General features: G+C 41.1%; 1 non-coding gene across 1 annotated transcript; it reads right to left on the reverse strand.

Moving 5' to 3' along the window:
* Positions 1-8260: 8260 nt before the first annotated feature.
* trnae-uuc lies at positions 8261-8332 on the reverse strand. Its single transcript has one exon. It is a non-coding gene; the product is annotated as a tRNA-Glu (tRNA).
* Between the last annotated feature and the right edge of the window lie 3343 nt (positions 8333-11675).

Below are 11675 nucleotides of genomic sequence, written 5' to 3' on the forward strand. Positions count from 1 at the left end.
AACAGGCAATTACATAAATACAAAGAACCGCCACAACAAACGGAGTGAAATTAAAAGATGTAAAAGAGAAGGAAGCATAATTCAGTATAGGGAAATTCTACTGTTTAATAAACTTGAAGTATCTTTTTGTTTTGCTACAAGGCCAAACCACAGACACACACACACACACACACCACAGACACACACCACACACAAGGCTTTTACACTAAACCAAGAAATACGAGCACATCTTTCACCTTGGCTTTCTGTAGAGCCTGCATTTCACTTTCAAGTGTTGCCTCATAAAACGCTTCATGATCTAGCTCCAGAATATCTTCATAACTCTTTTATCTGCGTGTGTGTGACAGGGGTCATAGCTTTAGGTTTCAGGCAAAGAAATTCGTACTGTGATGGGAAATTAACCAGGAAGAGTAATAACTTAAGACAGCTGGGCATTTGTCATCAGGCCACACAGATTCTTCCCCAGATTTTGCTCCAGGATTTCACTTTGAATCGTTTTTTTCCAGACTGAGAATTAAAGGCGAGCCATTAGCAGGAGAGGCAACATGGGCAGTCGTAAGACCCAGGGGTTCTGTTCCCAACCGTGGTACATCTGGTTCATTTGGCTGTCTCACTACAAAATGGGGTGTAGTGGTTGTAAGTGGCAAACTTGGGAGAGATCATTTCCCTTTTTCTCAACACGAGTAACTCAGACGAGACGAGGGAGGAATCTGAAGGAGGACTCACAAAAAGGATTTGGATTTTATTTTCTTTGCTGATTTAAAATCAGGTTCAGATTTCAAAAAAGTAAAAAATATGAAGCATTGAGTTTTTTTTTTACCTTCGTATGAAAGATTTGACTTTATCATTAACCCTCAAAGACCTAGACAACCACCAGCAGCTAATATACCACTTGTTCTTAAATGTTTGATAATTTTTGAACTGATAATCCTATCAACAAGCTTTAAAAACGTAGTTACAGCGGACATTCTCAGCTTTCCCTTGATACCACATGCATCTCATTTGCATATTCGGCGGCTGCGTGTTGACTGTGGTGACGACATCAAATTGTGCAGCATTGATTCGTCAAGGAAACCTACGTAGTTTCTCCCTCTGAGCCAATTGGCAATGGTTGTAGATGCTTAGTCCCACCCCCATGTATCAATGGTTCAAAATGTAAATGTCCAGTATATGTTTCACCATCTACTGCACCAATAGAAGTGTTTTTGGGGGAAATTTGAATTTAAGGAGTGGAAAACAAGACGGGGAATCTGTATACAAATCGAACAGATTTGCACGTAATTTAAACTTAACACAAAACAAAAATGTCAACACGAAGGTACACAACAGAAGAGGCACTATGCCTTATTTTATCAAATTACCAACTTGGCAAGGAGTCAGCCGACACCTGGGGCAGAGAGGAGGAGTACAGCTGCGGAATCGATCCTTTCAAGGACAGATATATTTTACATTTTCTGTAATTTATGTGTATAATTGGTGATGATCATCTGCACCTTTAGCTCATTTCTACTAAATAATTTACATCTCTCTCTCATCATTATGTTCACAGTTAGTGAAAATTATTTGCAAGTATATTTCAATGCATTTATGAAGACAGTTTCCACTATTTGTTACCATGTTTGCATGTGTTCATGAGCAGAATGTATTTATCTGAAAAGTCACTTTTGCTTCTGTGTTCTAATTTCTGATATAATAACATCTCTACTTACTCTCAGACCTTTTTTACACACATCTGCACTGCGTGCACAATTATTAGGCACGTGAGTATTTTTGTGAATATGTTAAAAACTATGTTAACAGTCGTTTTCAAATTTGTCAAGAAGTCAGATAGTGAATATATTTCTTCAACTGTGTGGTTAAAATGATGCTTTTCAAATTACGTTACCTGTATTTTTAAATCAATGCAGAATCTGCAGAAATGAGCGTGCCAAATTATTATGCAAGTTGGTGATAAGAGCATATAACCCAGTGAGGGTCAGAAGTCACTGGTAAACTGATTTAGTGAGGTTTCTGAAGACTTCTCTGCTGACACTGTGAGCTGTACCTTGTATGGCTCTCCAAAGAGGCTCTTTTGTGTTACGGCTTGAGCAAAGGACTAGGACCCAAATGCAGAGTACAGGGAAAAAGTATTTATTAAGCAAAAACCAAGGTTCAACAAAAAGCGCCTTGCGGGTAAAAACAACTGAGAAAAAGTACAAAACTAGGAGTAACACAAAATCACCCAAAAGGGGAAAAAGGTTCTATCAAAAACTCACAAACAAAAACTAGGAATCAATCCTCTGGAAACAACTCGAGATAAGTAAACAGAAAAGCGTGGCTTGAATCTCCTCAGGAGCAAGGCTACAACGGGACATGGCGCATGCGGCTAGAGGAATAATCTGGCACTGGAGGAGTGTTTGGTGGTGGCTTAAGAAGCCAGTGCTGATGAGCAGATCAGGGACAGGTGTGCCTGATGAGCCTCACTGCTGAGGAGACCGGCCCCGCCCCTACCCATGCAACCTGCAGGCAGAGAGAGAGAGGGTTAGGGCAAATCACACAACAAATCCGGACCATAACACTTTTGAGATGTATTTCTTGCCATTACTGTAAATTATCTCCTTTATTATTGACCACAAGTTCTCAGTCGGGTTGAGATTGGGTGAGCAGGCAGGCCAGTTCATGAGGCGATCCTCTTTTGTATTCAGCTAAAGTGAAAAAGATGCTAGTGTTCATGCATGAGCACAATGCACCGTCACATGCCTCATTATTCCCAGGACAGGATGGCATCTCAGGGCTTTAAAGAGGATCGCCTCATGAACTGGCCTGCCTGCTCACCTGATCTCAACCTGACTGAGAACTTGTGGTCAATACTGAAGAAAATAATTTACAGTGATGGCTGAAATACATCTCAAAGAGGATCTTTGGAAAGCCATACAAGGTACAGCTCACAGAGTCAGCAGAGAATCCATCAGAAACTAAATCAGTTTACCAGTGACCTCTGACCCTCACTGAAAGAAAAGGAGGTTATATTGGACATTAGAGAAACACTGAAGATTTGAAATGTTTCAAAGACATTAACAGTTTTATTTTGTAACAAATGTAAAGAAAACAGTTGTTTTTGTTGAAGTTTGAATACAGTTGTAGTAAATATTATTATTTTCAATCAACAGAACATTTAAAATGGTGCCTAGTTCTTAATTTTCACAAGTTATATGCTCTTATCACCAACTTGCATAATAATTTGGCACGCTCATTTCTGCAGATTCTGCATTGATTTAAAAATACAGGTAACGTAATTGGAAAAGCATCATTTTAACCACACAGTTGAAGAAATATATTCACTATCTGACTTCTTGACAAATTTGAAAACGACTGTTAACATAGTTTTTAACATATTCACAAAAATACTCACGTGCCTAATAATTGTGCACGCAGTGTACAGGGTCAGTAAATGATACATAAGAATACACCTGTTTTTTCCACTAAAAAACGCCTTAGAAAATATTAAAATAAATATCTGTAACTTGCTCAATAAAGGTTTGATAGTGACAAAAACTCATTTGAGGTCTAAAACACCAAAGTACAACTTTCTAACAAAACAAAACAAAACTTCCTGATGTTGTGTCTGCATTCACAGTAAAAAATGACCTAAATTTCAAAATGTTTTTTTTTAAATCTATTATCAGACAAAACAAATGTAAAACTGGTAATCTAAATGCAACACAGTTAAAGGGTAAGGTTCTCCTGTATGACATGATGTATGGCACTTGATGCTGAGTGCTTCAATAGGTTGGAAAAACAAAATAAATACAGGAGAGTCTGGAGCCCCCCAAAAAAGGTCTAGGTCTTTTTTTTTTAGAAGCAATGACTTACGCTTGACATTATGACTTGGATTGTGAGATCCTTTTATGACACTCTGAGCTTTACTGCGATGATTTTATGTCAATAGTTGTAGCGTGAGAGGAGGATGGAGTCATGTGATACAAATAAAAGAGTGCCGCCGTCTGCCTGGGATGATTGATGATTATGAATGACTAAAAAAACCCTGATATATCAGCAACAACTAAGAAGTATTATCAATGAACTAAATTTCTAATTATTTTTTTAACTCATTAAAGTAAAAGAAAATGGGGAAAAGTTTTTGATCAATCATGCATATTGTCCCAATCCATATGTAATCTTCCAGCCTGAAACCCAGAACCCCTTCCTCACTTCCTTGGGAACCAAAAACCACAATTTACACAACAAATTAACTAAACTCTGCTTATTTCACGGGCTCTTGAACTCTTGTTTAAATAATGAAACTGAGTGCTTTTGGAATGAAAAATTGGCACACATTAGCAGTATACCCAAATGTCACGAAACAAGTAAAAACCCTCCAAGGCATGACCTTTTCCATGCGGGTCGTGCTGAACTTAACTACAGCAGCCAGCACACTTAAATTCTTCCGCACAGTTAAAGCCCTTCGTTAAAAGTTTGACCCAGAGCTGCTGCTGCAGAGCGGGAAGTGCAGACCCGCTGCTGGAAGTCCCAGGTGGGAGTGTTGTGCAGACAGTAAGGCTTGTAGTCTCCATGTGTCAGCAGGGATTTTGTGTAGGCTTAGTCTTGTGAACATTATATAAAGAATGTCTCATTGTTCTCTCTCACAGCTCTGGAAAAAAAAAAAAAAAAAAAAAAACCTCTTTGTTTTCTGACCAAGTAAATATTCAAAGCTGCCGTCCTCCTACAGTCTTCTTTGAGTTTGATGAAGGCAGAGATTTGACGCGGTGGAAAGGGCATTACTTAAAGGTTTACGAGGCTGAGGCAGACATGTCTTGCATGCAAACATAAATGAGATAAGCATAAAGATGAGCTGAACGTATATGTGCCGTTTGGAGAAACATCATTAATATTTATCATGTAAAATGCTCCTCATATATGGCTTTAATAGCAGTGATATCTTAATGCTTGACTCAGGTTGAGCATTACTGCTGATTTGATTAAAGGATTAAATGTTGACACCACAGCATTAACGATGAATCAACATAAAGTGATGTGTAGACAGTTACATGCATTCACTAAACATGTGTTGTTCTTCAAAGGACTTTTATTTATCTTGAAGTACCTAATCAACCTAATCAAGGTACTTAGTGAATATAAAAACATCAACATTCATGTCTTCTGTTGATATGAGGTAAGGCAAGTCAGACGCTACTTGTTCTGCTGATATTGTGATAATAACACAACAGCTGTATTAATTTGAAATCTAATATTAAAATAATATTTTTTAATTTTTTGTCACTCAACTTCTTCTTGCATTTTTTCCAGTATTTCTTTGTTCACCACAAGCTAACAAATTATATATAAGTTATACAAAACCAACAAAAAGAAAATAGAAAAAAACTATATATCTATATATATGATATCTGAGAAAAGGCATTCAAGGATATGCTTCGGGTGTATTTCAGCTCTGTACATGTGTCACACAACACTGCAGCATTACTACGTTTCACTGTAATGTGACTGTATTTCAGTTTGTGCTGCATGAAAGCATGAAAGCGATCAAAGCCGTGCATCTGATAACCACCGTGCAGGAATACGCAGAAGAAAAAAGAAGGGTGGACATGGTTAAAGGATGATTGAATCCACAGCTAAATCCCATTCTGTCCAGATACGGGCTGTGTTAACCAAAACAAACCTGAATACCTCATGTTCTTACCTCTCATTGTAATTGGAACAGATCAATTGCGCCTTTATTACACGAATGAGATGGATAACCTTGTCCACCCTCCCTGCCATTTTAATGGGCCACTCACAGTCCCTGCTCCTTGCCTCTTCGCTAATCCCCACAGAGCCTATACACTTTTAATCCCCCCCTGCAGGACCAGTAACATAATACTGGCCTGTCGTCCATCCAACCATAGAACCGCCAAGAACACTGCAAAAAATAAGGGTTCCCTCAGATAGCCTTGGGGTGCCTCGAAGATCAAAGGTGCTTGTAAGAAGCTCTGGGTTTTTCTTCAAAGGTCGGACGCTCCTCAGGAAACGTTGCTGTGCTTTCAGAAGTGGTCCGGCTCTGATGCTGCGAAAAGCAAAAACTTGGATGGCACACTGAAGCACGTTTAAATGTGTCTTTTGGAGAATTTTCTTCATCTTTTCAAAAATTGAATTATTTCCAGGTAACACATTGAGGTTTGCAGAGCGTCCCTGAAACCAAATGACACGAGTTATGTGTTATTATGTGGCAGAATATGTACCAAGATCCAATTCTCTACAGATAATGGTACACATATAATTTTAAATATCATTTTATTATTTTTTGGGTTAATAATAATAACTGGTATTTATATAGCACCTTTCAAGAAACCCAAGGTCGCTTCACAGGGTCAGGTAGGGGGTCTGGGGGGTAGGTGGGGATATCTAATGGGGAAAGGCCTTGAGGAAAAGGTGCATTTTGATTGCTTTCTTAAAACTGTCCAGGATTGGGGTGCTGCGGATGTCAGATGTCACAGAGTAGCTCTGTCCACGAAGGTCCCACGCTTAGTCCGGGGGATGGAGATGGAGAGGAGACCCAGGTCTGAAGGCCGTAGGTTCCGGGATGGAGTGTGTCTGTGGAGGTATTAGGGGGCGAGGGCATGCAGGGATTTGTAGGTGAGGAGGAGGAGCTTATAGGTGATGCAGTACTTTACAGGGTGAATGAGAGTGGGGGTGATGTGCTGCCAGGGCTTGGTGTGCGTGAGAACCCTGGCAGCTGAGTTCTGCACGTATTGGAGCCTGTCCAGGGCATTGCTGGGTACCCCGAACAGGACTCCATTGCAGTAATCCAGCAGGGAGGTAATGAAAACATGGATGAGGGTCTGGGTAACTGAATCAGGAGAGAGATGGACTCAGCCGGGAGATGTTCTTGAGGTGATAGAAGGCAGACTTGTGTTAAGGTCTGCAACCAGCAATTATATGCACTTTCGGATTTCCTCTTTGTTGTTAACTTGTGTAGTGATTTCTGTAAGGTGTCCAAAAATCAAGTGATACTCCAAAACACAAGTTCAGGAAGACCGAGGGAAGTTGTAGTAAACTAGAGGACATTATTTATAAAGAGCCTTTTGAAATGAAAGTTACAAGGCTCCACAGCTTAAAAAATTAAAAGACAAAGTGCTCACTAAAGGGATGGAGTTTCTAACAGCTTTCTAAAATGGTCTACTCACTCTTAGCGTTCTATAACTGGAGGAGGACAGATGCAGAGAGAGAGAGAGAGAGAGAGAGAGAGAGAGAGCTGCAGCCGCGAAAGCTCTGTCATCTTTAAGTCTGGATTTCTGGACAGCCAGGAGGCCTTGTTGAGTAGAAGTGAGAGATCCTACTGTGGACTAAATAATTCAGAAATACAGATTAGACTGAGCCCATGTAGGGCTTTAAAGAGGTGGTGTTGTGCTTTATGAACATATATGAACTTAACATGTTGGATGTGGATGCTAAACTTGGGCAGAGTTTCAAACTTTGAGGTAGACGTGTGTTTGAGGATGAGTCTGTTTGCTGTTCTGTACGACACGTTCAAAAAAATCATAGATTGGAGCTTCTCCTGATGACATTCAGAGTCCAAACACGTAGTCATACTTTGTAATTTGTCATTTGAAATAAAGAAACAATGGTCAACTCAGTGACGATGACTTGGTGGAAATGCAGCAGTGGATGAGGCTTCTGGAAAGCTGGCCAATCAGAAGACAGTGGACTTGTAAGGGGGCAAGAGTAGCTAAAATGAAGTGTTCCAGACAGAAGCTGAAGTGGGATCCTATCTCACCCCCCATCACTTACTTTAACTCTTCCTGTCCCATTAAAGTTACTAACCATAGACCTCACTGGTGTCCCTGAGCTCCCTTGTCTCGTAGGCTCCTCTGAGTCGCTGCTGCTGTGGATGTGCCAGACTCCAGCTGCTACAACTACTGCTATCCATCTCACCACTATCATCCCTCTCTCTCTTCATCTCCCTCTATCCCTCTCTCTAACACGGTCTCAGCAGATGTGTGTCTAACATGAGTCTGGTCCTGCTGGAGGCTCAACCTTGTGCACAAAAAAAGACCTGAGTTAACTTTTATCTTAAGTTTAAAAAGCTGTTACTTTGATACACATCGGAGTCTCTTTCCAGAGTTTAAAGTAGACCACAGAGGGCTTCATGTTCTATCACACACCGCTTGAATATTCACCCGTGCAAAGGTCACAGTTCAATGTTCAAGTCAGTGGAGATAGCAGCGATATCAAATCAATAATCTGTGTTTGCATTGAGCATGGAAGCTGCAAAGGTTAAAGACTGTTCCCATACCGGGAGTCGAACCCGGGCCGCCTGGGTGAAAACCAGGAATCCTAACCGCTAGACCATATGAGACTTGTGGCTATACATTGCCTCGAGTGGAATCAGGAAATCACACATAGCTCAAGTCATGAATGATTGGACAGACCTTTCTGGAGTCCCTGAGCTCCCTTGTCTCGTAGGTTCCTGCTGCTGTGGACGTGCCAGACTCCAGCTGCTACAACTACTGCTATCCGTCTCACCACTATCATCTCTCTCTCTCTTCATCTCCTCTATCCCTCTCTCCAACACGGTCTCAGCAGATGTGTGTCTAACATGAGTCTGGTCCTGCTGGAGGTTTCTGTCTGTTAAAGGAAGTTTGTCCTTGCCACTGTAACTTGCTAAATGCTGCAAAGTGCTCTGCTCATGGTGGATTAAGATGAGATCAGACTGAGTCCTGTTAGTAAGAGGGGACTGGATCTTATCCTGTCTTGATGTTGGGTCTTTGTTAATAATAGAACATAGAGTACGGTCTAGACCTGCTCGGTTTGTAAAAGCACCTTTAAATAACGTTTGTTGTGATTTGGTGCTGTATAAATAAAGATTGATTGATTGAAATGAGGTTAGTGGAGAGATATTAGACGGACAGTATGAAGCCTTAAAATGAGTATTTCTCTCTTTAAAGGGAATTAAAGGAGTTCATAAAAGCAATCCAGCATGCTTGATGTAACTGGCGGCAAACACTGGAGCAATGCATGACCTCAGGGGTGAGTTAGTTAAAGGTGGAGTGGCTAAGTTGCAAGAAACAGGATTGTTTGCTTTTGTTAGTGTACTACTCATTGTCAGTATGTTGTTCAAAGTAAACTCTTTATTTTCTTTCACCAGAATATAAAAGCCCAACACACTGTGGCTGTTTTAAAAGAAGTGCTCCGAGGGTCTCTGAAGAACTTCTGTGTTCTCAGGGTTAAGCTGGTGCAAGTTATCCGACATCTGTTCCTTGATAGCGGTCGGGCAGCCGTTCTCGGTGGAGAGTAGTCTGTGGTCGTTAAAATTTTAAGAAGAGTAAGGTTAGGTTGTCTTCAAATATCCTGTTTGTCCAACGTGATGGTTCAAAACTCTTTTCACAGGGACTTAAAACCAGAAGAAAGTATGAAATACTCAGAAGCTGACAAGCTGGAACCAAAGAGTGTCGGCCATGTTGGATCAATAAATAGTTCTAAGAAATACCTTCAGAAATGTTGTTGGATAAAGGCAGAGAAAGAAGGTATTTCCACTGGAGGCACACTGAGAGTGGGAAGCTGCTAACAGAAGGGAAATGCTAACGGTTTGCTTGGTTGCATATTGTATGGAATCAGGGAATCTAACAAATATTCAACAATCAAGAACAGGAAAGTGAAAAACAGACGGAACATTGGACGATGCCGAGAGGTAGATTAACGAATCTGCTAACCCCTTAGCTATCATATCATACGCACTACAGCTAATGTAGTGGTGGGATTGGTACCCTTATGCACTTACTGTGGTCTTGTCCAATGGTTGAAAGATTCTGCACCCATGTAATCAATATTTTACAGGTTTTAATGGACGTTCATATCCCTCAACGCCCGGATGTGTGCATACTCGGACATATGATGGACACTATACAGCCAATAGCAATCCAACGCATTGTTGTTTTAGCTTTCTTGTCTGTGAAAGGACAATACTTATGAACTGGAGAATTCACAAACCAGACTGCTACAACATACAAACCTGTCTTGCAGATTTTTTGGACTTTCTTTGGATTGAGAGTGTAGCCTCAACTCTCAGTGAGCATACCAGACCGGATGCCCTATGGATCATAATCAGAGAGCAGCTCTGACAATAGATTGCAGAATATGTAGGCATGGCTGTGCATGTAAGATGAAAAACTGTTTTAATGTTGCTCCACCCCCCTCCATCGTGTGTGTACCCAATGGAAACAAGGCCTTCCTTGTTTTCTATTTTGTTTGTTTACTGTTGTTGTTGTTGTTTTGCATGTGTGTGTGTTTCTTGTGTTTTAGTGTGACTGTAAATCAGGTGTGTTGTCCCTGTCATCGGCTTTCTTGCTATTTGGAAAATCAAATAATAATAATTTTTTAAAAAGACTTACCAAACTCGTCACATTATGAGGTCAAACTATAATGTTAGCTTGGATATAAGATAGGATAAGATAAGATACTCCTTTATTCATGCCACAACGGGGAAATTCATGGAGTTACAGCAGCAAACAAGAAGGTGTAGAGAACAAGAATTTCAACAAGAATATATATAGGAAAGAAATGTCCATCAGAGACGACAGCTTGGCCATAATTCTCCTGTCAGCCACCACCTCCACAGGGTCCAGGACTGAGCTGGCCTTCTTCCCCAGTTAGTTCAGTCTTGCTCTCCTGTATCCTGTCCGCCCACAGCAGGTGAAATCCTTCCAATGTGGCGTTAGTGTCCGGTGTTAGCTCTGTTAGCATGACGCTACTCTGCCAGTATTCCCTCTGGTGCTGGGTTTCGATACTAACATTAGCTGTTGTCCTGTTACAGATGCAGGGTTATGAAGTGTGGCCCTACTGCTGCTCACTATTTTATTTTAAGATTCTTTATTTTAATGTCTCAAAACCTTAAATGAAGAAGTGTGTTATCATTTTAAAACCAGAGTTTTAGCTTGGCATCAGAGAAAAATGGCCGCCATGTGTATATTTACCACCGTTATGGGAATGTAAGATCTATCTATTATAAAGTGGACGAGCTAACCCAGCACCAGAGGGAATACTGGCAGAGTAGCATCATGCTAACAGAGCTAACACCGGACACGAACGCCACATTGGAAGGATTTCACCTGCTGTGGGTGGACAGGATACAGGAGAGCAAGACTGAACTAACTGGTGAAGGCGGCCAGCTCAGTCCTGGACCCTGTGGAGGTGGTGGCTGACAGGAGAATTATGGCCAAGCTGTCGTCTCTGATGGACATTTCTTTTCCTATATATATCCACTGTACACCTTCTTGTTTGCTGCTGTAACTCCATGAATTTCCCCGTTGTGGGCCGAATAAAGGAGCATCTTATCTCTTATCTCTTAGAGGAAAAAAAGGCAACCAGTTTGATGCAGTACATTTAAATAGAGGTGAGTCCGCCATAATAAGCACCTAACCTCAGCTGGGAGGTGTGTGTTGTTTACAAACCCCACAAAACAGTCAGGAGTATCCACCCACCGTTATGGGGACTGTAAGATCTGTCTACAATAAGGTGGACGGGCTAACCCAGCACCAGAGTAGCATCATGCTAATAGAGCTAACACCGGACACAAACGCCACATTGGAAGGATTTCACCTGCTGTGGGCGGACAGGATACAGGAGAGCAAGACTGAACTAACTGGTGAAGAAGGCCAGCTCAGCTCAGTCCTGGACCCTGTGGAGGTGGTGGCTGACAGGAG

The sequence above is a fragment of the Notolabrus celidotus genome, chromosome 17 (genome assembly GCF_009762535.1).
Source record: "Notolabrus celidotus isolate fNotCel1 chromosome 17, fNotCel1.pri, whole genome shotgun sequence".
NCBI lineage: Eukaryota > Metazoa > Chordata > Actinopteri > Labriformes > Labridae > Notolabrus > Notolabrus celidotus.